Here is a 26107-nt window from a genome sequence, read left to right as displayed (position 1 = left end):
AACACATTTCCCCAAAGCATAGTGGGTTAGAACAACATGTTACCCTCACAGTTTCTGTGGGTAAGGAATTCAGGAGTGACTTAGGTGGGTAATCCTGGCTTGGGGTTTTTCGTGTGATTCCAGTCAAAATGTCAGGCGGTGCTGCAGTTTTCTGTAGACTCGCCTGAGGCTGGAGGATTTCCTTCTAAGGTGGCTCGCTTACTTGCTTGGCATAGCAGTTTTGGTGGTTGGCAGAAATTCCAGTGTCTTCACAACATGTCAACTGCCTTCCTGCAGAGTAAGTTAAGAGCAAGATGGAAACTGTAAATTCTTTTATGACCTAACTTCAGAAGTCATATGACATCATTCCCACAATATGCTTTTGGTTACACAGCGGAGGGGATTTCACAGCATGAGTTCCAGGAGGCGAGGATCACGGGGGGGCTATCTTGCAGGCTGGCTATCACAGCACTTCTATCCTCCACTGTCTTTCGCAAGTTATTCGCTCTTTTCTCTTTACCTTAATTTTATTTCTCTTTAACTCTTTTCTTTATATGCGTTCTACTCTTCATTAATAAATAGTCTTTAATCTTGAACTGCTTAAGCTACAAAAATGAGGTTACATTTGTTCTTTAAAACACAGACACACCCTTTCCCAGCCCCATGCACCAAACCAATGAATGAATTTAAAAATAGGGGCGCCTGGCTGGCTCAGTCAGTGGAGCATGCGACTCTTGATCTCGGGGCTGTGGGTTTGAGCGCCACATTGGGTGTCAAGATATATCCATAAAAATAAACACACACTGTGTCCCCCATAGTGATCCAGATTCGGTTGTAAAAGTACCTACTGAGCTGGTCTAAGCAGGAAGGGACTCGTTCCGGATCAGAGTCGCTGGGAAGGCTAAAGACACGAACTCTAGACCGGGCTTCCGAAGCAGCTCCCAAAGACTGTTCTGAGGCTTTGCTGCTTCTGTAGCAGGTAGGAAGCCACCTCCGTGGAGCTGCTGCCCGTTCAAGAAGTGGCATTGATACGGCTCCTAGCCACAAGCATCACAAGAAACAACCCACTGCTCCTTGAATGCCCAAGGGAGTAGAACTACAAGAATTATTCAGGCACTTTCCTCAAATGGGCCTTGGACCTGGAGCTGCTTAGAGCCTTGGGCTTCAGCTACCACCTAGACATGTTCTTCCTCATACTTGACTCATCTAGCTTAGTGGTCTTTTCAGGACTCCTCAAATTCAGTTAGTCCCCAAATCCCGGCATTTCAGTACCAGAGATGACTTCTGACACCAGCCAGTTCCTTGTCTCTCCACTGCCACTGCCTCACTTCCCATCATCACCCCTTCCTGGACTAGCCACAGGGTTTTCCGCATTTCAGTCTATCGTCCACCTGCCTTAGCACAGCATCCCAGATAGTAATCCATTCCCAATTTACCTACTGATAACAGCAAAGGCTTTTTGAGCACTGGATATGCGCCAAGCGCTGGACAAAAAGTACATGATATGTTGTCATATTCAATTTCACGTAGCCCCATGGAGTAGATATTATTAGTCCCCATTTGGTAGATAAAGAAACTGAGGATGATAGAATATATGAGATCTGACCAGAGTTACTTAATTGCTATGTGGAGGAACCAGAACTGGAGTCAGGTCTGCTACCCCTCAAGGCAGTATTCCTAATCCCACAGCATTTTACACTTATTCCAGCCCTGCTGTCTCCTGACTTTGCTCAGAGTTGAGCCATGGTGAACTCACCATCGCTCTGACACTGTGCTCTTCCGTGACCATCCCTTGGCACGTCTTGTTTTCTAAAATGCACTTGCTTCTTCCCTGTTCCAACACTTTTCTGCTTAGCATATTCCACCTTCAACTTCCAACTCAAACGCTCCCTCCTTGGGTAAGTATTCCAGGCTCTCTGATCTAGGCTCCCGCTGTCCTCTGTGCATACTATTTTTAATCCCATTTATTGAGTTGTGTTGTAATTATCTTCTAAATGCCTGTATCAGTCAAGGTTTAGAACAGGAAAAAAACACACTCAATATTTTTAAGCAAAAAGGAAACAGTACCGAGCATTATTAAGTGCTTACGAAACCATTTGACTAGCTGGAGAAGCAGACTAAGATGGCACCTCGAGGAGTGACACTCAGAACACCACCGAACTAACCCACCAAGGGAACTGCAGTCTCTGATGGCCCCTGGAATACTGAGTTTAAGAGCACAGCACCGTAGCTACAATCCAGGGGTCAGGAAGCTGCCACGAACAATCCCACAACATACATAGTATCAGATTTTTACAGAGCTATTGACCGATGTAAATACCCAAATGCACGGTCAGCAGTGGAAGGAAGAAGGAAACTAGACAATCAGTAGCTGAAGTATTGAGAGCTTGCTCTAGGGTGTGTTGAAGTTTTGAATATTCGTTTTATAATAAGATTAGCTCAATCTTTTTTTTTTTTTAAGGAAATCAGTTACTTTCAAAGTTCAAAGAAAAAAGTGCCATATGCCAACCTGCCCCCCTCTTTAAAAAAAATCAAAAACGTGTTGCAGTAAGTGAGCAGGTGTGGGCTCAGCTCCTGGAGAACGGTGGCTCTGAAAGCAGCGGAGACAGGTAACCGTGAACTAAGAGTCGGTACACACTTATCTTCCATCTGAGACCAGCCCGGTGACCTTGGAAACATCAGTTAAACTTTGTGCGCCTCATTCTTGTGTCCCATAAAGTAAGATTGAACTAGATGAGCTCCAAGTTCCCGGCCAAACCTAGAGTTTTGTTTTCTTTGTTATTCAGTTGAAAACCATGTCTAAAGAGGAAGATTATACAAGCATTTCTAGGGCTTGCTTTACCTTTGATTATTCTCTAAGATGATCCTGTCAACCTTAAAATATTCTCTGAGGCATCTAGCCGAGGCGAGAGAAGCAGAGGGAAGAAGGTAACATAGAAAGTGAAGGCTTTTTCCTTCGCCGGGCCGAATCGCACGCAGTGCATTAAAACCACACCAGAGGGGCGCCTGGGTGGCACAGCGGTTGAGCGCCTGCCTTCCGCTCAGGGCGTGATCCCGGCCGTTCTGGGATCGAGCCCCACATCAGGCTCCTCCGCTATGAGCCTGCCTCTTCCTCTCCCACTCCCCTGCTATGTTCCCTCTCTCGCTGGCTGTCTCTATCTCTGTCGAATAAATAAATAAAATCTTTAAAAAAAAAATAAAATAAAAATAAAACCACACCAGAGCAACTCAGGAGTTCCCTAATTTCCCAGTTTGGAGTTTTGGTTAATCTGCCCCCAGGTGTCATGGGGAAAAGAAATTATTTTTTTTAACCTTGAACATCATCTCTTTATTTTTTTAATTTATTTAAATTCAATTATCCAACATAGAGTACATCATTAGTTTTCGATGGCGTGCTCAGTGATGCATTAGTTGCCTGTAACACCCAGTGCTCATCACATCACCCAGTTACCCCACCCCCCACCCACCACCCCTCCGGCAGCCCTTAGTTTAAGTCAGTCAGAGAAAAACAATTATATCATTTCACTCATCTGTGGAACATAAGAAATAGTGCAGAGAGTCATAGGGGAGGGGAGGGAAAACTGGGAAGAAATCAGAGAGGGAGACAAACCATGACAGACTCATGGCTCTGCGAAAGAAATCCTTTCAAGAACCATCATTCATTCTAGGAGCTAGAAAGAGTCCTCACAACCTCCAAAGCCAGGCTTGTTACAAAAAGGGCTTGAAAAGCGGCCTCTAGGCTGCGTCAGGTAGGCCAGAGATTAACCAGAGCTTTCCCCGCGTCCCTGTGACCTGCTCGGGGCTATTTGAGGTGCTTGCTGTCGTTTGGGCCCAATTTTTTTTCCTTGAAGACTTGCCCTTCATTCTCTTCTCTCATGTAAACTTCTTTTCAGAACACAATTTGCAGGCAAACCTCAGATGGTAGCCAAGGGCCGGTTTGCCACTGCTGTTTTTAGTTATTTCCTTCGAAATAGGAGCTTTCTTCAGAGAAGCCTGTGTTCTTCCGGGCTCCGCGTGCAGCCCTTCACTTCCCCCCGCTCCTGTGCTTTCTTCGTTTGCTCTCTGCTTAATCCCTCGGCTCTCCTCCCTTCACCCCGCCCCCTGCACCGTGCATTTCAAACCGTAGAGAAAAATGACAGCTGCTTCTCAGGCCTCTCGAGTGGGGACTGCAGAATCACCAGGGCCAGTGTGTCACGCTCAGCCTTCAGCAAACCTGTGCACGGAGAGATCGCAGATAAGCAAGAGAAAAGGCCTCTTAACGCGTAACGCAGCCTCTTTTCCAAGGGCATCTCACAGGGAGGCCGCAGGGCTGCCTCTCCGTGGAGCAGAAAATAAATGAGATGAGCGTGAGCGCGTTTAGTCCGCAGCCACGGATGATACAACCTCCGGGGTCACGTGTGTTGCTACATGCGGCAAATTAAATGGGTGTACACATGAAGCTTGGTTATAGTTACAGCCCTATCCTCGGGCCATTTATAGTCAAAGGCACTGTTTCTCAAAGCATAATCCAAATATCACCCACACCATAATTACTTGGGTGCTTATTTTATTTTATTTTTTTAAAGATTTTATTTATTTATTTGACAGAGAGAGGCAGCCAGCGAGAGAGGGAACACAAGCAGGGGGAGTGGGAGAGGAAGAAGCAGGCTCATAGCGGAGGAGCCTGATGTGGGGCTCTATCCCAGGACCCTGGGATCACGCCCTGAGCTGAAGGCAGACGCTTAACGACTGAGCCACCCAGGCGCCCCTTTTTTTTAAAGATTTTATTTATTTATTTGACAGAGAGAGGCAGCCAGCGAGAGAGGGAACACAAGCAGGGGGAGTGGGAGAGGAAGAAGCAGGCTCATAGCGGAGGAGCCTGATGTGGGGCTCTATCCCAGGACCCTGGGATCACGCCCTGAGCTGAAGGCAGACGCTTAACGACTGAGCCACCCAGGCGCCCCTTTTTTTTAAAGATTTTATTTATTTATTTGACAGAGAGAGGCAGCCAGCGAGAGAGGGAACACAAGCAGGGGGAGTGGGAGAGGAAGAAGCAGGCTCACAGCGGAGGAGCCTGATGGGCTCGATCCCACAACGCCGGGATCACGCCCTGAGCTGAAGGCAGCCGCTTAACCGCTGTGCCACCCAGGCGCCCCTGGGTGCTTATTTTAAAATGCAGATTCCTGGGCTTTGGTCCAGACTTCCTGGATCAGAGTATCTGGAAGCGGCGCCCAGGAACCTGTTTTTCGCGATACACCTCCTATCATTCGTATGTACAATATAGTTTCTCCAACCACATATTACTTTGAATAAAGGCTTCTTAGGAATTTGCAAGGAAGATAACGACACTATTTGAGTTTTGAAGGACCCAGGTCCTTAATGGATCCTGAAAAACTCCAGACGTTAATCACACAGTAAAGAGGATAGTATAGTAACGATTAAGAACACGAGGAAGTAAAGGAAACATACCTGAATCACAAGATCATTTAAAGGTATAAATGGGGGAAATGCACTAAAGTTTTTAGCGGCGCGAGGAGTAAGCACTCGGTGCATTTGAGCCGTAACGACTAAACTGAGGGTCCCTGATACACAGATGACAGGAAGCACAGACAGCGCAGGAGTATCTCCACACATTGTGTTTACTCCTTGATTTCTTCCTTTTAAATGTTTTTTAAAGATTTTATTTATTGGGGCACCTGGGTGGCTCGGTAGGTTAAGCGTCTGCCTTCAGCTCAGGTCATGATCCCAGGGTCCTGAGATTGNGCCCCACATCCGGCTCCCTGCTCAGTGAGCCTGCTTCTCCCTCTCCCTCTGCCTGCCGCTCCCCCTGCTTGTGCTCTCTCTCTCTCTCTCTGTCAAATAAATAAATAAAAGCTTTTTAAAATTTTATTAATTAATTTATTTATTTATTTGAGAGAGCACACGGGGTGGCGGGTGGGGGTGCAGAAGGGAAGGAGAGGGGAGAAACTCAGACTCTGTGCTGAGTGTGGAACCTGATGGGGGCTCTTCGCATGACCCTGAGACAAGGACCTGAGCCAAAACCAAGAGTCCCACACTTAACCGACTACGCCACCCAGGCGTCCTGATTTCTAACTTTTAATAAAAAATTTGGGGAGGTGCCTAGGTGGCTCAGTCGGCTGAGCACTGGACTTTTGGTTCCAGCTCAGGTCATGATCTCAGGGTCCTGTGATGAGACCCCCCAACAGCTCCATGCTCAGTACAGAGTCTACTTGAGATTCTCTCCCTCTTCCCCTCTCCCCCCAGCCCCCCAGCCCATGCACACCCACACACACTCTTTCTCTAAAAAAATAATTTGAAAGACAAAGGGTACCCTTTCAGTCAAGGCCAGGCATCCAAAAGATAAAAAAGAAAGGACTGCTTTTTACTTAATCTGGGTAGAGCCCGACGTAGTCTGGGAAAGGAGAGCGGGTTCTGGATCTGACGTCATTTGTTGTCCTAGCCCTATACCCTCCGTGGATTGATAGTACTGTATAGCCTAATCCATTCTAAGGGTGTTTATTGACATTGTCCTATTTCACCAATAGAGGATCCATTTGAGAGCTGTCACTACTTACAAATGATCTTCACTTCTGAAGATGTGGCCCAGGGACTCCAGGGACTAGCTAGCCCATGGTTTCAACATGGACTGAGGGATCGCTAATGGGTTTGAAAGTTGAAAGGAGTTGTCTATCCTAGTGGGCGTGGGAAGAGGAGAGCAGCCATGAGTATGAAGACAGCAGGAGAGAGGACACACACACACCCTTATCTCAGTCAGGTACAGGACAGAGACAAATAAGGGCCGTTCTCTATTCTTCCTTCTCCCTGCCCCTAAGGCCTAACAGGGACCGTGTGATCTTTGCCTAAGCGTAACCCCACCTATCCACCGCTTTCTGTTTGTGGGCATAGTTCACAGGTGTGAAGAAAGGCATAGATTTCAAGCACCCCACACCTAGGACAGCTGATGCGAGGAGGGGAGGCTCTTCATCCAGCCTCTGAGAGATTTTTTGTTAGGAAGAGGACAGTGAATGTGGGAAATTGTACCCAGCTCTCCCTAGAATCCAGTCTTCTGGAAAGGCAGTCTTCCAAGAGAGAAAAAATGTGGCCTCAACGGATTCTGAGAAGGAAGAATTTAACCTTGGAATAAAGGTGGAGTGTCAGTGAAGTTTTAGTCTACGTTCTGAAGAAGCGGAGACAGGGTTGTCGATCTCCTGGTGTCCAGCAGGTGGAGATGCGGTCTAAGGCTCTCTGGGACGCAGCGCAATACACTTCAGACTTCAGCGTCTTCTGAAGCCTGAGGGAGACAATAAGCAAGGTACCTTTGCCTTTTCCCAGTCCCTACCTACCCTAACCTGTTTACACCCCGTTTCTCTTACTTCCCTTTCTTGGAGACTTTGACTTCATACTAAGACCTGTCGGCTTTTTTCTTTTTTTTTAAGTTTGGTTGTTTATTTTTTAAGATTTTATTTATTTGAGAGAGAGAGAGGGAGAGAGTGAGGGTGTGAGTGGAGGGAGGGGTAGAGGGGAAGGGAGACAGAAGGGGGAGGGAGAGAGAGAATCCTGAGCAGGGAGCCCAACTCACAGGACCGTGAGATCATGACCTGAGCTGGTATGAAACCAAGAGTACCAGCTCAGCCAGCCAGGCGCCCCTTATTTATTTATTTTAAGTAATCTCTACACCCAACATGGGGCTCGAACTCATGACCCCAAGACCAAAAGTAGCACACTCATCTGACTGAGCCAACCAAACCCCCAAGACCTGTCAGCTTCTGATATGAGGCTAGGAAGGGGGGATCCAAAAAGCTCTACGGTGGGGGAAAGATGGGAAGAGGGGAATCCCAGAGACATTTGAAGGAGTTTCCTGAAGTCCAGGTCCATGCTGTTTAGCACAGATTCTAGTCGGCAGCGAGGTGTCCTTCCTGCCAGTCTGACCTTAAATCCATGGGGAGACCCCCCCTCGTAAAATTCCCGCACATCTACAAATCTAAAAGTGACACAAACCAGGACTAGTAGATTGGGCAAGATGCAGCGTGGGTATCCCGCCAGCCATCTGGCGTCTCCGGATGCCAGGCCCCGAGTTAATGCATGGGTGGGCACCCTCCCTGCCAGTGGGCACGAGGCCATGACCACCAGTTGGATACAACCACCCTGCCAAAGTAGAGGGCATCCCAGGGCATTGTGCCCATCAGCTTCCCCGGCCACAAACTGAATGGAGCCCAGAACTTCCGAGAGCCCTCCTGCATACGGAGAAATAGACTCGCTTCCCCACTGAGAGCAACAGGAGAAAGGGAGGCAGGGAAAGGGGATCACGTTCTATCCAGAAGTAGTAGCAGAGGCTCTTCATCTTCACCCCTCCACTGCAAAAGAAAAGTCTGGAAATGGACCTTTGTGAATATGACCCAGAACTTGAAGTTGGGAGCCAGTAGGGCAAGTGGGAATTAGAGTGAAGGCAAACGTGGCATGATGGAAAGACCTTAGTATAAAGATACCCGGATTCTGCCCCACACTGGCTGTATGACCTTGGGCAACTCATTTAATTTCTCTGGGCCTCAGTTTCCTTATCTGTAAAATAAGGACATTGGGCTAGATGGTATCTAGAATAGCTTCCTCCTTCAGTATCTGCTATTTAATTTTGAGAAGTGATTGACTTTCCCTTGTTGAGGGTGACCAGGATAGCACCCACAGAACCCTGTGTGACCCCAGGCACAAGCGGTGTCTACACTAAGGGAACCATGTACTAGAGGGGGGGAAGTGAAAGTTCCGAGTTCCCGGTGTCCCTACTCCCACCATCTCTATTCCCACACTGGGCATCCACCGCCCCGGGGATGTGAAGATCATAGGTCCGGACCTCCTCGTCTGTATACCTCGAAGGCTGGAGGCTCTGGTCAACCTTGCAACCAAAAGAATCTCAAGCTACTGTCAGAAATAAAGTGGCGCTCCTCTGGGGGACATCCGCTGTCCAGTAGCCCCTCCCCCACCCCTGCTAGTCTGCAGTTTCACTTTCTCCAGTTTGAGTTACTTGCGGTCAACCACGGTCCCGAAGCAGATGAGTCTCTCACAACATGTCAGAAGGTCAGTAGTCACACACGTCAGTCACCTCACTCGTCTCATCGCGGAGGCACTTTATTGTCTCACATCGTCGTGAGAAGAAGGGTGAGTGTGGTACAGTGAGATAACTGGAGCGAGGCCACATTCAGAACTGCTATTACAGCATAGTGTTACACTTGTCCTATTTCATTATTGTTGTTAATCTCTTATTGTGCCTGATTTATAAGTTAAGCTTTATCATTAGTATGTATGTATAGGAAAACATGCGGTGTATAGGGTTTGGTACCATCTCGGTTTCCAGTATCCAGTGGGGGGGTCTTGGAAGGTGCCCCCCGCAGATGGGGGGGAACCACCGTATTACTACACATGGAGTTTGGGTCTAATGCACGTCTGTCTCCCATCTCTGCTCTGTTGCCTGCAGAGCGGCCCTTCCTCACGCAGGCCGTTCCTGCCCATTCAGACTCACAGCGGGCTGCCTCTGGTGGTTCTGGCTGCCTGTGCCGTGTCCCCCTGGTCCCTGGGAAAGGACCTGTGCCTGATTTATCCTGTGAAGAGAGGCAACCCTTCCCTTTCCCTCCAGGCATTGTCTTACTTCCTTTCTCCAGGTGAGTTTCCACAGGATACCGGAAACTCCTCACTTACCAAAGCTTCTCTATATACACAGACATAAGAACATATTCCACTTAACAATTGAGAACAGAGATTTTAGGGTGATTCCAGAATGACAAACACCAATATTCACCCTGCCACCTGAGTTCTATTCCTTTGTCCTCACCTCCACTCTGGGGAATCCTAAATACCCTCAGAAAATAAAAAAATGGTCAAAAGAATCAGATTGATTAACATCTTGTTTTTCCTCACTTACACGCATTATGCTGAGTTTCAAGGGGAATGTCATTTCACCTCTCACATTTCACCAGGCATTTTATTTATTTCTTTTAAGATTTTATTTATTTATTCGACAGAGATAGAGACAGCCGGCGAGAGAGGGAACACAAGCAGGGGGAGTGGGAGAGGAAGAAGCAGGCTCCTAGCGGAGGAGCCCGACGTGGGCCTCGATCCCAGCGTTGCCCTGAGCCGAAGGCAGAGGCTTAACGACTGCGCCACCCAGGCGCCCCCCACCAGGCATTTTAGTACCTCTAACCTCCCAGGTGGAAGTACGGGGGTAGTTGATGCAGTAACTTGAAGTAAAATAGGTTTAACTCACGAATCCCACTTCCCAGGAATTTATAATCTACATTGGATATCTATTATAACAAATTATATCTAACAAATCATATCTATTATAACAAATTGCCCCCAAAATGTAGTGACTTAAAACAACAATAAACGTTTATTGTCTCACAGAGTTTCTGTGGGCCAGGAGCTCACTCACGAGCAGCTCAGCTAGATGGCTCTGGCTTGACGTCTCTCACGAGGTCGCAGGCAAGATGTCAACCAGGACCTCAGTTCTCTAAAAGCTTGACTAGGGTTGGCCACCTAGGACTGCGAGGTGACTCACATGAATGAACTCAAATTCTGGCAAGTCAATGCTGGCTTTGGGGAGGGCCCAAGTTCCTCTCCGTAGGGCTGCTTGAGTATCCCCATGACCTACAACTGGCTTCCCTCAGAGCACGTGATCCAAGAGATAGACCAAGTTGGACACTGAAACGCCTTTTTACTGCTTAGCCTTGGGAGTTACACACGTCACTTCCACAGTACTGTGTCGGGCACACAGGCCAGCCACGCTTCAGTGTTGGAAGGGAACACAGAAAGGGCCTGAACACCATGAGATGAAGATCACTAAGCTGTCTCGGAGGTTGGCTACCCCATAATCCGTCTAGGACTTCAAAGTTATCATAAATAATATATTATGCTAAATAGAAGAGGTAGGATGTTTATACACCTGCAAGAAATTTGAATATGTTCATGATAGAACAAATTCCATAGTTTTTCACAAAATGCCATTAAATAGACGTCAGCAGATTCTATTTTCTTTGAAACTGGTTCAATTTTATTTTTGAACTCCTTGAAAACATTCTTCAAAGTAGGCTGAGATTTCATGATTTCATGGTGATCTTAATCTTTTTTCTTTAAAGATTTAATTCATTTATTTGAGAGAGTGCATATGAGCAGGGGGGAGGAGCAGAGGAAGAGGGAAAAGCAGACTCCCCTCTGAGCAGGGAGCCCAACGTGGGGCTCAATCCCAGGACCCTGAGATCATGACCTGAGCTGAAGGCAGCCGCTTAACCAACTGAACCACCCAGGCGCCCTTAGTCTTTTTTCAAAGAATGTAGGTCATGCTGCTATAACAAAGAGACCTGCAAACAGAGTAGTTCAAATAAAGGAAGAGACCAGAAGGACATGGGTAGACAGTCCTTGACTGGTGGAAAAGGCTTGCAGGGCTTGGTCAGAGGTGGCTGCTCAGTGTGTCACCGTGTCTCAGCAAGCAGAGAAGAAAGAGGAAGGAGAGGACAATCACCTTTCCATTTTAAGAACATGACCCAGAAGTTACACACATTGCTTCATTCACATTCCATTAACCAGAACTCAGTTATGTGGCCACCCTACTCAGAGAGAGGCCGGACAGAGCAGTGTCTAGCTGGCAGCCACCTACTGAGCTAAGATTCGGTGTGTGGGTGGCCGGGGGAGGGGTCATATTCCTAAAAGAAAGAAGAGGAAACGGGATGCTGGGCGACAGCGGTCTCTGCCACACCTACAAACTAGTCTGTGGGGGACAGCTCAGACGCCCAAAGTCAACAAGCAGCCGGACCTCGTCTCCAGACACATTTCAGGAATTGCATGTACATCGAAAGCAGAACAGCAAGAAGTTCAATCTTGCTGTAAGATGATCTTATTGAAAAATGATCTGTCACACAGTTCAGAAATAATTTTGTAGTATCACTGTTACGTTTACCATTGCTTTTTTAAGTAAACTCTACCCCGAGGGTGGGACTCAAACTCCTGCCGCTGAGATAAGAGTCACAGACTCTACCGAGCCAGCCAGGTGGCCCTGCCATTGCTTTTTTTAAAAAGCTCCATTTATTCACAGAATTTTTACTGATCTAAGCAACGTGCAAGGCAATGGAAAACTGAAGTTAACGAGACCCGTAGCTCAGGGCTGAGTCTGGTGGGGGAGACAGTTAAACAGAAGATCCGGTGCGGTGACCAGAAACCCGAGGAACTGGGGGGGCGGTTAAGGAAAGCTTCTTGGAGGAAGTAACGTCCGTGCTGAGAACTGACCAATAAAATACATTCCATTTCATTCAAAGAGCATATCAGACTTTGAATAGATTTCAGATTCATCAGCCGGACTGAATGAAGTTCTAGTATTTGTAGTCAAGCACTGTGGCAGGTAATCGTACAAACACTATATTCATTTAATTCTCCCAACAGATCAAGGAGGGTATGAGTTCCACTGTACAGATGAAGGAACCGAGACCCAGGGATGTTAAGGAACCTGCCCAGGTCACATATCTGTTAAACGAGGGAAGGCAGCGTCCGAGCCCAGGTCATCTTCCCGGCATGACGTACACCTTCCCTGGGCAGCTTAGAAGCACAGTAACAAAAAGCAAACGTAAGCATTAAAAATTCCATGGAACATGCTTTTGTAAGATATTTACTGTTGCTTCTACCATATATACATCCAAACGTATCCACTTTCTAAACAGCACAAGGGCTTTATAAATACCCCGCATAATTAAGTGCTAGACGGTGTAGTCCAGACTGTGAGTGCAGGAATTCAGAAGAGTGGGGCATTACGGAGGGTTAGAATCGCTGGGGAAGCGTGTTCAGGCCTTGATGAATGGTACAGGGGACGGTGCATCCCAGACCCTAAAATCACAGGAGAGGACTAAAGATAAATTGGACACACAGTGAAACAATACTGAATCATTGAGACTCAAGTGGCTGACAGAGGTTGTACTGGGAAGAGGCTTCTCCTGGTCCTCACAGGTGGGGGAGGAAGGAGGCTTCGGTGTCAATTTATTCCCCATTTAAGTGGCCCTGGTAGCTGTAGCCTCACGCCCTCCCCTTTCCTATGAAAAAATATATTCCAGGGGCACCTGGGTGGCTCAGTCTGTTGAGTGCCTGTCGTTGGCTCAGGTCATGATCCCCAGGTCCTGGGATCAAGCCCCGTATCCGCTCTCTGCTCAGCGGGGAGTCTGCTTCTCCCTCCCCCTCTGCCTGCAGCTCCACCTGCTTGAGCTCTCTCTCTCTCTCTTTCTGTGTCAAATAAAAAAATAAAATAAATATATTTTTATATTTATATATTTTACATATAAATAAATAAATAAATAAATAATTTATTCCAGCATTCCCAAGATCTCCCTCTCCTCCTCCTATATTATCATATTGCCATTTTGCATATCAAGAAGTATATATTATTTTCCTGATGCTGGTCTGAGGGCCATACCAACTGACGGACACACAATCCTCGTTCCATTAAAGCTTCCAGTCCAAGGGCACCTGCAAGGCTCAGCCAAGCAATCTGCCTTCTGCTCCTGTCATGATCCCAGGACCCTGGGGCAAGCCTCGTGTCGGCTTCTGCCGCTCCCCTTGCTTGTGTTCTCACGCTGTCTCACTCTAGCTCTCAAGTAAATAAATAAAATAATTTTTAAAAATAAAATTAAAATAAAGTTTCCAGTCTAATGGGGATGCAAACAGATAATTCAGAGAACAGAATGGGGCAAACTTAGCCCAAAATACAAGCATAATGGTCCCCCCCCTTTTTTTTAATTTCTAAGTAGTTTCCATGCCCAACGTGGGGCTTGAACTCATGACCTCAAGACTGATTAAAAGTTGTGTGCTCAGGACACCTGGGTGGCTCAGTAGGTGAAGCGTCTGCCTTCGGCTGGGGTTACGACCCCAGGGTCCTGGGATCAAGTCCCACATCGGGCTCCTTGCTCNAGGAAGCCTGCTTCTCCCTCTGCCTGCCGCTCCCCCTGCTTGTGCTCTCTCTCTCTCTCTCTCTTTCTGACAAATAAATAAAAATCTTTAAAAAAAAATAAAAAGTTGCATGCTCTACTGACTGAGCCAGCTAGGTGCCCCATAATGGTTCCCCTTAGATGTATGCTATCCCATAGAGGGGTCATGGCAAACTCCTTTCCATGGAAGAGAACACCGGGCACGGATGGGATGGTCCCAGGCTGGACAAGGTTACTTATGCCCCCAAATCCCTGATCAATCCAGAACAGTCACCTGGAAAAGGGCTGACGGGGAAAGGCCTTTTCTCCCATGGAACTCTGCCTCTCTCCCCCCACAAATGAGCACTGAGTGGGAGCTGACCAAAGGAAGAGGTGGGAGGTGCTGTTAGGGTCAGACAGAACCCAGCGACCTGGCACCCAGCCAGCGGAAAACGCCATTGTCTGAGTTGCTTTCTCGACTTCCTGCCCTCAAACGTCTACCTCACCCAAGAGGCGGACTCAGGGTCAGGCCTCCCGCTCCACGTCCTGCTTCGGAGGCAGGGCACACCAAGGGGACGGGGACCCCGAGGGTCTCCTAAACTAAGAGCCAAGGTCAGCCAGACCTGTCCCCTGCGGGGAAGGGCCAGAGGGACGAGAAGGGCGGCCTCTGGATCCCTAGAGGAGGGTGTTTGCCGACCTTCATGAGGGTCAAGACACTCTCCTCTCACCCCTACCCCTCTGTCCTAGTGCAGGTCCCCGGAAGATCGGGGTTTTCTGACAAAAGCGAGCACCAGCCGGTGGGAACGGGGAGGGGGTGTGTCTGTGTAGGTGTCTGGCCTTGAGGCACATCACCGTGGTTTGGTTTGCGGGAGAGAATTCTGCAAATTGGGTGTGGCTGTGGGCGTGTCCCAAGTAGAATGGAGACCTACAGCCCAGGGCTGTGGAAGTCTCCAGGCTCCCGCCCTGCCAGCCCTCACCCTGAGCCCATTTCATGACTCTGATGAGAGCAGATGCTCCTTCCCAGCTGATTCCCATTCCCAGCCGCGGGCTTCCAGCTCCTTGGTCCCTCCCCCATCCCCACACTCACCCCTCCCCTGGCAGGATAGCTGGGCTTTTGGCTGGGAACTGAGCTCAAAGCGGAAACGGGCAGTTGGGAGGTGTGATTTATGTCTCTGACTTCACCCCAGGCTGGAGCCCAACACAGGGACCCTCCCCTCAAAGTGCCCTTTTGGCAAATTTCCTCCTCCTCCTCCTCTTCCTCAGAAATCTCAGGCTCTTCTAACTGGTCAGAGGTCACCTAGGCGAAACACTCCGTCTCCACTACCATCCCCCCTTTCCACCACCACTACCAGTCATACCCCCACCTCCTGCTGACTGGTGATGGAAGAATCTATTAACTTTACAATCACTCACAGGAGGCAAGATTCCCCTATCAACTCAAACAATAGGGAAGTCCCTCTGTATATCTAATTTCCTTCTATCCTGCGGTTGAGCCAGTAGCTGGTGAAACAACGGGCAGCTACTTAACTCAGAATTCAGCCTCTGGCCTCTCAAGCTCCTTTGGCTCTCTCATCAGAGTTCAAGGAATTCCCCAACTCTGTGATGGTTTCTGTGTCTAAAGACTTCTCAGGAACAAATCAAAGGTATCAGGGTGCCATTTTCTTATTCCTAACCTGTAACACGTCGGGTGACATTGGTGCATAACCCCATCTCCTGTCTTTCAAGGTCTGGAAAGCCCACCCCGCCTTCCTTCAGCTAAGCCAATCCTGAAACCTAGAGTAGAAAAGATCTTCACAGGAAGTGGGAACCCCCATAATTCCTCGAGGGTGTCCCACCCTTACCGATTAGAAAAGTCCTATTAGAAATCTCATTTCACCTTTTCCTGCTTTTTGATTCCTCGTCAGTCAAATGGCTTTGTTAACTTTAGAGGGTTATTGGGAAGATGAAATCGGGAAATGGATTTGAAAGATAAAAAGTGCTGCCTCTTCAGATTATTTTGAGGTTAAATGAGGTAATATATGCATAATGCTGAGCTCTGTACCTGGTACTTGGTAACTTAGCTAATTTTTCCCACAATACCTCAAAAATTGGGGAGGGACCTGAGAGTTTGCCCTTCCTAGACATTTAGAGCTCCTAGTCTCATGATAGCCTCCTTGGACGGGAAGCTCAGATTCCTAGGTTTTAATTTCTGAAGGTATAATGTTGAATGAATGAGTGAGTCCAACCCCCATTCACTTTTCTGGGGTCTGGCCTTGCCTGGTCTGGCTTCCTTCCCGTCACCCCCTGCAGAGCCTTTCCCTCAGGGCCCTGAGCTCATCCTAGTTACCAAGTGTTTGTTTAGTCCTGCCCCCTGCACGCACACACAAGGACTCCAGCCCCCACGCTGGTTTTCCCCAGTGAGTTCTTCTTTTTCCCCCCACTGAGTTCTTATATAGGAATCTGAATGTGTTGGAGATGGAAACTTGAGGGACCATCTCACTCAGTCCCTTCTGTTTAGGAGACACAACTGAGAGCCAGAGAAGGGCAGAGCCATACTGAAGCTGGGACTTCCATGTCAGACACCTGGATCCCCCCCAGGGGGTCCCTCTCTGCTCTCAGGGCTAGAAGAATTCTCAGCCTCCTCTTCTTTTCTCCACCTCAGTAGGTAGAATAAATCACTATTTTTAAATGCCTGGAACATAAGCAAAAGCTGGAAAAGGGCTCAAAAACGTCCCTCCACACACCCTGTGGTTTCTGTTTCATTCCTCCATCTTACATCCCTACCTCTTCTTTCCGGCCCCTTTTTGCCTCCCCACCACCACCACCCCAACCCCCCAGTCACACTTATTTGGCTTCTGTGCTAACCTGCATATCATTTGCATGTCCCTCAACAAACACATTGTTTGCGTTGTGTTTTGTTTTGTTTTGTTAATGGACCAATGGCTCTCTGAGAGTGTTTAGTCTGAATTCATGCAAATACCAAGGGTCCAGAATGGGTCACATTTGACGGGCAGCTTCTGTGAGCAACACCACCCCAGAAGCCACTTGGGCACTCCTTATGCCGCTGCCAGCAAGGCTCAGATATTCCCCAGACAAAGCCAGAGGGTTGGTTTCTCCTAAAGGAAGCCAGACTGCTTGGGTTTGAATCCCAGCTCTTCCACGGACACGGGAACTAGTGACTTAAACTCTCTGTGCCTCAGTTCGCTCATCTTAACAGATCACAGTAGCGCCCTCATCCAGCAGCAGTGCCAAGTAAATGAGTGCATACAGGTAAAGCTCTCAGAATACACCGTAGAGGGGCGCCTGGGTGGCTCAGTCAGTTAAGCGCCTGCCTTCAGCTCAGGTCATGATCCTGGAGTCCCGGGATCGAGCCCTGCATCAGGCACCATGCTCAGCAGGGAGTCTGCTTCTCCCTCTGCTCCTTACCCTGTTTGTGCTTCCTCTCCCTCTCTTGATTTCTCTCTCTCAAATAAATAAATAAAATCTAAAAAAAAAAAAAAAAAGAATACATCGTATGTATTAGAATACTTATAATCGTATATACTTTATAGTATATATAATACTATAGGCTATTATTATAGGAAAAGACAGTGACTCCAGGAAGCTCTGTCTCTACCCCCACCCCTATATATACCTGGGTCATGTGGCCTGATTTCTCTCTTTTCCTGGGATCCCATTACCCTTCTCCAAACCTGTTCACCTGGCCCCTAGGCAGTCCTTACCCTTACCTAGCCCCCTTCTCTCCCCTGGGGCCCAAACCTGGATGCGGGGGAGGGAAGGAGGAAAGGAGGGAAAAACGTGGCCATTTTAGGGCAGAGGAGCTGTTAGAGGGGAGAGCGAGTGGGGGCAGCAGGGGAGTAGACCCAGAGTAGGGAGGCTCCTTATTGGGAAAGGCCCCTGTCTGATTCTGGGAGACAGAGGCCAGGCCTGGGCACTCGGCCAAGTCCGAAGAGTGGGCCCCAGGCCCTGGCCTGGCCCCGAAGCCAGCTCCGGTGAAGAGACTAGATGCCCAGTTGCTTTGGCCCCTTCTCCACACAGTCACAGCACACAGCCCCTACCCCAATCCTACCCGTTCTGCCTAAACCCCCGTGGCCAATAAAGTGACCAGAGCCAGGAGGAGGACCTCCCTGCACCCGAGTGTTGGGGAGAGGGAGGGGCTCCTGCTTTGGCTGTCTCTAGGACACTGCCCACCACCCACAACCCCCACTACCTCCAGTTCATGTCCAACACTGTGAGCTCCTCCCACAGGAACTCGGCCAGTTCTGGGGAGACCACTGCCAGTGAGGGGGGCCCAAGGGTGAGTAACGGTTCCCGCGGGGATCGGGGTGCCCATGACTAATCAATGAGAGAGTGAGAGAGGAAACTTACATTCCTTGACTTGTAGGGCAGTGGATGGAGGTGGGAGGTGGGGCAGGGCAGACCGAGGCAAGGACAGCCAAGTAGGGACACAGAGAAGGAAGCTAGGCTGCAATCTCTTCAGCCCTGCTCTCTCCACATCCCAGGCTGCAGGAGGGGCAGGCCCCAGGTAACCAAATACCTGGGTCCCTGCTCTGTTCAGAGGCTCCCCATCTTCTGGCCCATGAGCGCCTCCCACAGCTCATTCAGGCAGGGCTGCGGACCTTGAACATGTTGAGAGAGGGACAGACCGGCATGTCATTTGCATTCCTTAGCCCCTATTCCACTCATCTAGGGGTCCCTGTTCCCAGAAGACTCAGCTTGGAAAAACCCCACTGTGCCAGCTGAGAGCTACGCTAAGGGCATAAGAGAGGAAATGAGCTGGGAGCCAAGGTGCTCTGGCGAGGAAGGAAGCCAGTCTGCCGCCACAAAGGAGTCAGGAAAGAGAGGGAACAAACAGCCAAGTGCTTCCTGCCCACTCTTTCCTACCTCCCCGCCTAACACTCCCCACCAGCCTCTCCAGCGGTCCCGACATCTCAGGGCCTGGGAGAGAGGGAGGAAAGGGGTGCGGAGACCCACGCTGGACACCGTCTGCTGCTTCCAGCTCAGCAGCCTTCCTGGCAGGGGGCCCGGGGCCACTCTCACGGCAACCCTTGCACCCACTGCTGAGTGATCACCCCTACCTCAGCCAGTCCCTGAAGCCCCTCGCCCCAATTTCTTCCACCGAGGAAGAAAGCGACCCGATCCTCTTTCTGTTTTATAGCTTGCTTTCTCTGGCCGTCCAGTTACCTGTGGTTGAAAGAGAAGGCCACTGGCTAGAGAAGGGACGGGATGGTGGGGAAAGCGGGTAGCCCTCATTCCTCAGGCCACTAGCTCACCCCCCACCCCCACCCCGCACGGGCAAGAGATCACTCCAGTTGTGGCCCGTTGACCCCTCAGGACACAGATGTTCTCATGTGCATATGTGCACACCGACACAAGCATGCTCAGGTGTCCAGACCACACACACACACACACAGGCTTTCACCTCGTGTAAACACTCACAGCACACAGGACCTTTTCCCAGACCAACCAGCACAAAAGGTGAACATTCACGCAGGGATACAAAAACCTGGGCCAACTTGGGCCCAGAACCTCTCCCAGCTTTGACTCTTCGCCAGGCCTCTGGTCTTGCTTCTCCCCCAGGGCCTTCCCTACAGAGCACAGCAGAGGTGGGCACCTGAGGGTGCTCCAACCCCAAGCCTGCCAGCTTTGAAACTCAGTCAGCTCTGTCTGGGTTTCTGGAACCCAGCCCCCACCCCTGAGGTGATCACATGGAAAATGTCCAGCTGTGGTTGCTTGCAGAGATGAGCTCAGCCCGTCTGAGTGGGGCTGGGGGCCTGGACTCAGCGTCAGGCTTTCCATCTCGGACCTCACCCCTCCTCCTACCCCCAAACACCACCCCAGGGATTCGGGAGCAGGAAAGGGGCCAAAGGGACTTCTGACGCAGATGTCTCAGCCCGGGACGGGTTTGGCAGAGGAGTGGGGGGACACCGAGTGGAGAGCAGACCAGAGCTGGAAGCACCTCCAGGTCCGCTTCACCCCTGCCCACCCACTTCAGGGAAAGAAACCCAGAGAAGAGGGACGCAAGAGCCTGGCCTGCAGTGTGATGAGTGCAGAGGAAGTTCACTTCAGAAATCGGTGCCCAAGAGGTAGGGATGAGGAGGACGGGGAACCAGTGAAAGAATAGTCAATTGAGGACCCCAAAATAGCGAGGGACCGAGAAAGCTGGGTCCTACATGGGAAGCAGGTGGGGAGCAGACCAGGCAGCCTGCAGCCTTCCTGCCCACTCCAAAGTGCCTCTTGGTGGCCAGCAGAGTCCCCAACCCAGAAGGAGGAAAGGACGCCCACCCAGTGCTATCACCTCCCACTTACCATGCCTGCACACGCCTCCCTCCACATCCTCCCTCTTCCGCCTACCTCTTTCCTTGCTAGTCCTTTCCCCTTCCCTCCTCTCACCCATCTTTCCGGGACCCTCTCTCCTGCTCCTCCACCCCTTCCCTTTCGTTCTCCTGGCTCTGCCTCCTGAATCACTCTGCTTTTCTCTCCTTCCGTGGCCTCTCCCTGTCCATCCCTTTGCTCCTTTCTATCCCCATCATAGCCCAACTCCCCCTCCTCCTTCTTCTCCCTTATTATCGCCCCCCCCCCCCAGCGTGGCCCACTGAACTTCGTACATAGTTAGCACTCAAAAGGTATACTGACTTGGGTCAACCATACTTCCTATGTGTCTTGCATGGTTCCCAGCACTTTCTAGTAGACGGACCTCTACTTGTTAAAAGGCCGGAGCCCTGGAAGGTTTTGAACTGCAAAGTAGCCTCATCAGAGCTTTGGTTTAAGGAGATTAATTTGCCTGCAGTGAGTAGGGCAAATTGCAGGGGGAATGAGACCCTCTTTTCTCCTTTCCCCTCTGCCTCTCTGTCTCCTTCTGACTCTTCCTCATCACGGACTTCCTCACGTGACCATAATGTCTCCTTCTCTCCCTTCCATGAATCTCCCCTCCTTTCTTCAGTTTTCCTTCCCTGCACCCCCATCCACCCAAGCTCCTTCCAACCCCCCCTTTCGTGGCACATCTGTAAGCAATCCGCTTGTGAAGGGGGGGTAGGGTTGTGATCTCTTCCCAGCCAGCTGTGGGGGTGTGGCCAGCCGAGCCGTGGCAGGCGGGGTGTGAGGGTGTGGTCTGAAGAAAGGGCCGATCTCCCTGAGGTGAAAGCTTAGAGCTCCATCCCACCGTTTCCCTCCCCCAGCCATTCAGCCTCTACCAGACCCCATTTCCCTTCTTCCCAGGTCAACCTCTATCACACAGGCCTCTGTCTTAGAGACCGACCCCCAACCCCACAGGTCTGTCCACTGGGACCCCTAGCCAAGCCTAGATGGGAGCAGGGGGCAGGGAGGTCTCCGGGGCCCAGCCTCTGAGCTGCTGGATAGCTGTTGAAAGGGATCTGAGCCAACAGGTTGGGGAACTCCTCCCCTTGGCTTCTCCCCTGGGGCTTCCAAGTCCAATCAAGGGTTGAGGCCAGAGGTGAGACGAGGTGGAGGCTCAAAGGGCAAAGCCCACTGAACCTTCACCGCAGGTAAGGCAGGAAGCCCCCATAGAGTTTTGCACTCGTGAATTGTATGCAGCACTACCTTCTGTTATATTATTATCTCAGTAAGCCACAACCGTGCAGTCCAGAGGTTGTTTAAGAATCTTTCAAGGTTTGGTTCCCCATCAAGCTATAGCTATAGGAGAAAGGGAGAGGGCTCTACTCCCCAGGAGGGCTCCGTATCACTGAACTCCTGAGACTTTCCATTTTACCCTTAGGCGCAGGCTGCTGGTGACACCTGGACCCCTTGCAGGGCTCACCGTATACCCCATTTCCCCCCAAATTCAGCATCCCAACAGGTTAGATCTCCCTGAGGGGAAGGGCAAGGGGATGGACCTATTCTTAGCCGTACACGATCCCTGGAAAACAAATGTGCTCATTACAAGGTGACGATGGACAGGGAGGAATTTGCAGCCAAGGAAGGAGTGCGTGTGTTTGTTTGGGGGTGGAGAGGTGAGGAGTGCAAAAGGTCCAGAGACTCACGGGCAGGACTTCTGTCCTTTCATGACAAGCAAGCAGGGGGGCATGCTGGCCCCCATCCCCAGCCTCATGCCAGGGCAAGTTTATTATTCTGTTAAGGACGAAAGTCATACCTATGCTATATACACAGACACACAGACACACACACCCTGATTCTTTCCTGATCAGAGATGGTGTCATCTCATACAGCAGAAGGGGCTGAAGCTAATGAAACAGTCTGTCTGGGTTTGGGTGCAATCCCTGCGATCTCTTGTTCTGCTCCCAACCCTTTCCAATGCCCTAACTTCCTGTCTGGGATTGGTAATCCTTCCCAGGAGAGGGCGAGAAATGGCAGGCAAACTTATGGGGGTGGGAGGGAATGCCTGGCTCATCTTCAGCCCCTCACAGCCCCAGTCGGATGTGTATTGGGAATCCTGGTGTTCCAGGTCCCTCCCTGATGGGCTCCAGATGTGCTTACATCTGGGAAGGCCATCCCAGGAAACTGACGCTCCCGCCCACAGCTCCCACCCCGGATGGATCACTCCTCCAGCCCCCAGGTTTTTGAGCACGGAAGCTTCAGGCACTCCTTTCCTCTCCAGAGGTAGGTACAGGGCAGCAAGGGGGAGAAAAAGGATGGAAAGTAATGGGGGTGGGGTGGGGTGGATGAGCAAATAAAATGAGGTCAACGTTTAGAACACCCCAGAGAATCGTATTTCCCTTTTAACTTCCTATCTGGGGTTGTTACATTTTGCTGTAGAATTCTGTTCCAGAAAGAAAGAACAGAAAAACTGCAGAGGGTTTGGAAGAAAAGACTCTAGCTGGGATGGAGGAAATTCCTTCCCATTGATCTGCTTGTTTTGCACCCCTGGGTCTTATTTTTTTTTTTTTTTTTTACCCCAGTGTCTCCTTAACCCTGCTTCTCTCCCATCAGTGTCCTTCCCCTAATTCCCGTCCCTCTGTCTCTCCCCAACCTAGCCCAGCTTGGGAAATTTCCAAGTTTGGTTCCTACAGAGATATCTGGTGACAGTCTCAACCCCTAGGTTCAGAGCCCTGAGAAACCAAGAGAACTCAAGCATCCTATCTCCCAGGACTGGTCTTGTCACCCTAGCAGACATCATCCACCCCTCCTGTGCTCTGAGCAAAGTGGGGGTGGAAAGGGAAGGGTAGTCTGGGTTTACTTTAAGTCTAGGACATGGGGGAGGGGGCTCTCCCCACCAGACAGGGAGTGGGGGTGATGGGTGGTGACTCACAGATGATGGAGCCATCAGTTCCTCTAGGCTGCAACCTGAGTCAGGGCAGTGACGGAGCCCAAGGGTTCGGATGGCTTGTTCCTGTACTTTCCAATTACTCTCTCTTAGACACACACGCTCAGAGCAATGTCTCAGTGTTAGCAGGCTCTGGACCCAGACTCCTGGGGTAACTGGGCTCCAACTCTACTTCCAGAGATCCCCCTGCAGCTCCGCAAGTTTCCTAAGTATCCCTCCTTCCTTCCCTTTCTGAGAAGGACTCCCACTCATCTCCCCACCGCAGGGCAGAAGGAGTGGGACCCCCAGGCCAAAGCCAGGAGCCACAAACCACCTAACTCCTCTGGCCCCTTTGTCCAGCAAACGCTTCCCAGTCTTGTTTGTATCAAGTGACATTGAAAACATGGTATTTGCGCAGTCCCCCAGAGTAAGCGAGAGCCACCACCAGCCTGGGGTTTCTGGCAGGCCCAGGTCTCTGGGCTACAAGGGGCGAGGGGATCGGTAACCATCTCACCACACCGACAGCCCACCTGTTTGTGCTACCACACGCCAGTGAGGAAGTTCGATTTCACGAAGACCTCACTCAGCCCAAACCACACAACCTGGCTTCTTATAGACCCGACAGGGCTTGAGTCTATTCCTTGAAATCAGGACATCCAGCCTCAGTGTTCTTAGAATTTCCAGGCATTTGAATCTAAAAGAAACAAGTGGGTCTCACCCCAGACAAATCACATGCATACGCACACCAACTTCCATCCAGTTTCAGAGGACTAATGGACTGTGTACCCATTATTGCCCCCACCCCACCCTGGAGACAGTGGATCTAGGTTCGAGATCCCTGCTCCAGAATCTTCCCCTATAGAAACCCAGCCCAGTACAGAGAGCTAAACGGACAGTACAGTGGGAAAAGCAATGACTTTGGAATGCGTTGGGATTGAACTGGGATTCTACCTCGGCCCCTTCTTTCTGTTGATCTTGGCTTAGTCGCTTCACTCCTTGGGCCTCAGTTTCTTGAGAGTAAAATGAAGATCATGATACATTCGATGCTGGACAGTTGGGAAGATTAAATGGGATAAAGGCAGGTTAAAGGTCAAGTGCAGGACCAGACACATAGCACATGCGAAATAAACCATTAATACTCCGCATCCCTCTCCCACCCTGTTGAAACTAAGCACGGCCCCTGGCTTAAAAACTTGCACCTCTATCCTGACCGTCTCTGAAAATGTCCCCTTCTTGTTCTAAGGCTCCAGCCTTCAGGGCAGGAGCCTGGTGAGCGTCCTGCCCTTGCCCTTCACCCCTTCTGCCCCTCTGCCAAGCAGACTGTGATTAATAATAGTCATCACAGCAAATCATTCCTACTGAGCGATGAAGGGACAGAGGGTACCAGAGAGGTCAGCTCTGAGAGACAAAACAGTGACACTTGGAGACATACAGGCCAGGCCAGAGACAAGCTGAGAGATATACAGAAGAGAGAAAGCTGAGAGGAGACAGAGCATTTAGAGGTCAGTTAGCTAAGAAGAAAGGGCATTGGGTTTAGAGTCAAAACATTTAAGTTCTAGACTCACCCCTGACTGGCTAGCCGTGTGACCTTGGATAAGTCACTTCATCTGTCTACACCCATTTCCTCTTCGAAAGAGAGGGTTGGGCTGATAACCTCTAGGTTAATCCCCTCCTGCCTGACCTTTTTAGGCCAGCTTCCAGACCAGGAAGGCTGTGCAGAAGCAGCTCCAGCTAGGAGGGAACCCCAAGCCAGGCCCGACCCGGAAGCAGAGGAAAGCAGAGCCAGGCAAAGGCAGACATGGTGAGAGGAAAGGCAGGAGGTGTTGGGGCCACTGGGAGAGGACTTATAAGGGCAGAGAGAGCCAAGAGAGGAGGGATATTGGGGAGAGTAGAAAAGCCAGCCAGAGAATGACTAAGGGGCTCCCGGTATAAACAGGAGCGGGGACTGGACAGGGAGGGGGCCTGTTTGAGTTGGCCAAGGCTGGGGGCGTGGAGTGAGGAGGAGGACTGGGGCAGGACACTATGTCCCCTGTCCCCCACCAGGGCTCCTGGGAGGAGCTGAGTCACACACCTCCCTCCCTATGCCCCTCCCCACCCCCACCCCAAGCTCCCAAATCCTGGGAAAATCTAAAGAGTTTGTGCCGGGGCTGGAAAAAAAAAAAAAAAAGAAAGAAAGAAAGAGCTGGGTTCATACACTTGTGCTTTGCTGGGCTATTCGGCAGTCAGGCCGCAGCCCCTCTCCTCCCAAAAGGGGTTCTCAGCCCTTGGCTTGAGCAGTTTTCACCTAGAGGTTACCTTGGCGGCAGTGGCGTGCTTAGATTCTGTCCCAGAGATTCCTCGGGTTCCTCGCCTAAGAAAGGCTCAGGACCTACAGAGGTGACAGTGGGATGGGGGCCAGCATCACCCCACCTTCTGACCAGCTGGCCTCTCCCTTGGGTTGCAGCTGGCTCTGAAGAGGGGCTTTTAAAAAAACAGCTGGCTGATTTGAGACAGGAAGTAGAGTAGCAGAATGAGGAGGAGACTCGTGTGGAAGGAAAAAGCATTGATTCTGGGCACTTTCATTCTGAGTCCTTCAGGCCACAGTGGGGCAGGGGCCTGGGGAAGAGAAGGGGCAGGGTTTGATTTGGGGGATTATTATTCTAGAAGGGGAGAAGTCCTGGGGGGAAAAGGCAGGAAGGGGGCTGGGAAGGAAAGGTTAGGAGAGAATCTAGGCCCCTTGTCCCCCTCCCCCAGACTAAGATAAAGACTAGAATCCTGAAAGGTGATCTCATCACACAGAGCCAGGGCTGGGGGAAGGGGTGGGCAGGGGGTCACCGCCTTCCCGTGCTAAAGACTCCTTTTCCTCTACATCCACAGGGGATCAGGGCATAATGGGGTCCTGGGTTCCAGCTCCCAGAACCTAAAGGTTGGGCCCCTTTGCAAGACACCACCACCACCCTACCCCACTCTACAGTTCTTCAGGTTTGTAGGAATCTGGCCAGTTTGATCAGCAAGACGCTGAGGAGCCAAAGCACCCCTTCCC

The 26107-nt window shown here is 50.3% G+C and overlaps 1 long non-coding RNA gene across 1 annotated transcript; it reads right to left on the bottom strand.

Annotated features, from left to right (window-relative positions):
* Positions 1 to 1893: 1893 nt before the first annotated feature.
* Positions 1894 to 26090, bottom strand: LOC103675562. Its single transcript, XR_571891.1, has 4 exons — positions 25381 to 26090; positions 24037 to 24131; positions 4101 to 4192; positions 1894 to 1977 (listed from the first exon to the last, which is right to left on the bottom strand). It is a non-coding gene; the product is annotated as an uncharacterized LOC103675562 (long non-coding RNA).
* Between the last annotated feature and the right edge of the window lie 17 nt (positions 26091 to 26107).

Source organism: Ursus maritimus, unplaced genomic scaffold (assembly GCF_017311325.1).
Source record: "Ursus maritimus isolate PB19 unplaced genomic scaffold, ASM1731132v1 scaffold_26, whole genome shotgun sequence".
NCBI classification, from domain to species: Eukaryota; Metazoa; Chordata; class Mammalia; order Carnivora; family Ursidae; genus Ursus; species Ursus maritimus.
This window is presented reverse-complemented; position numbering and strand designations above follow the sequence as displayed.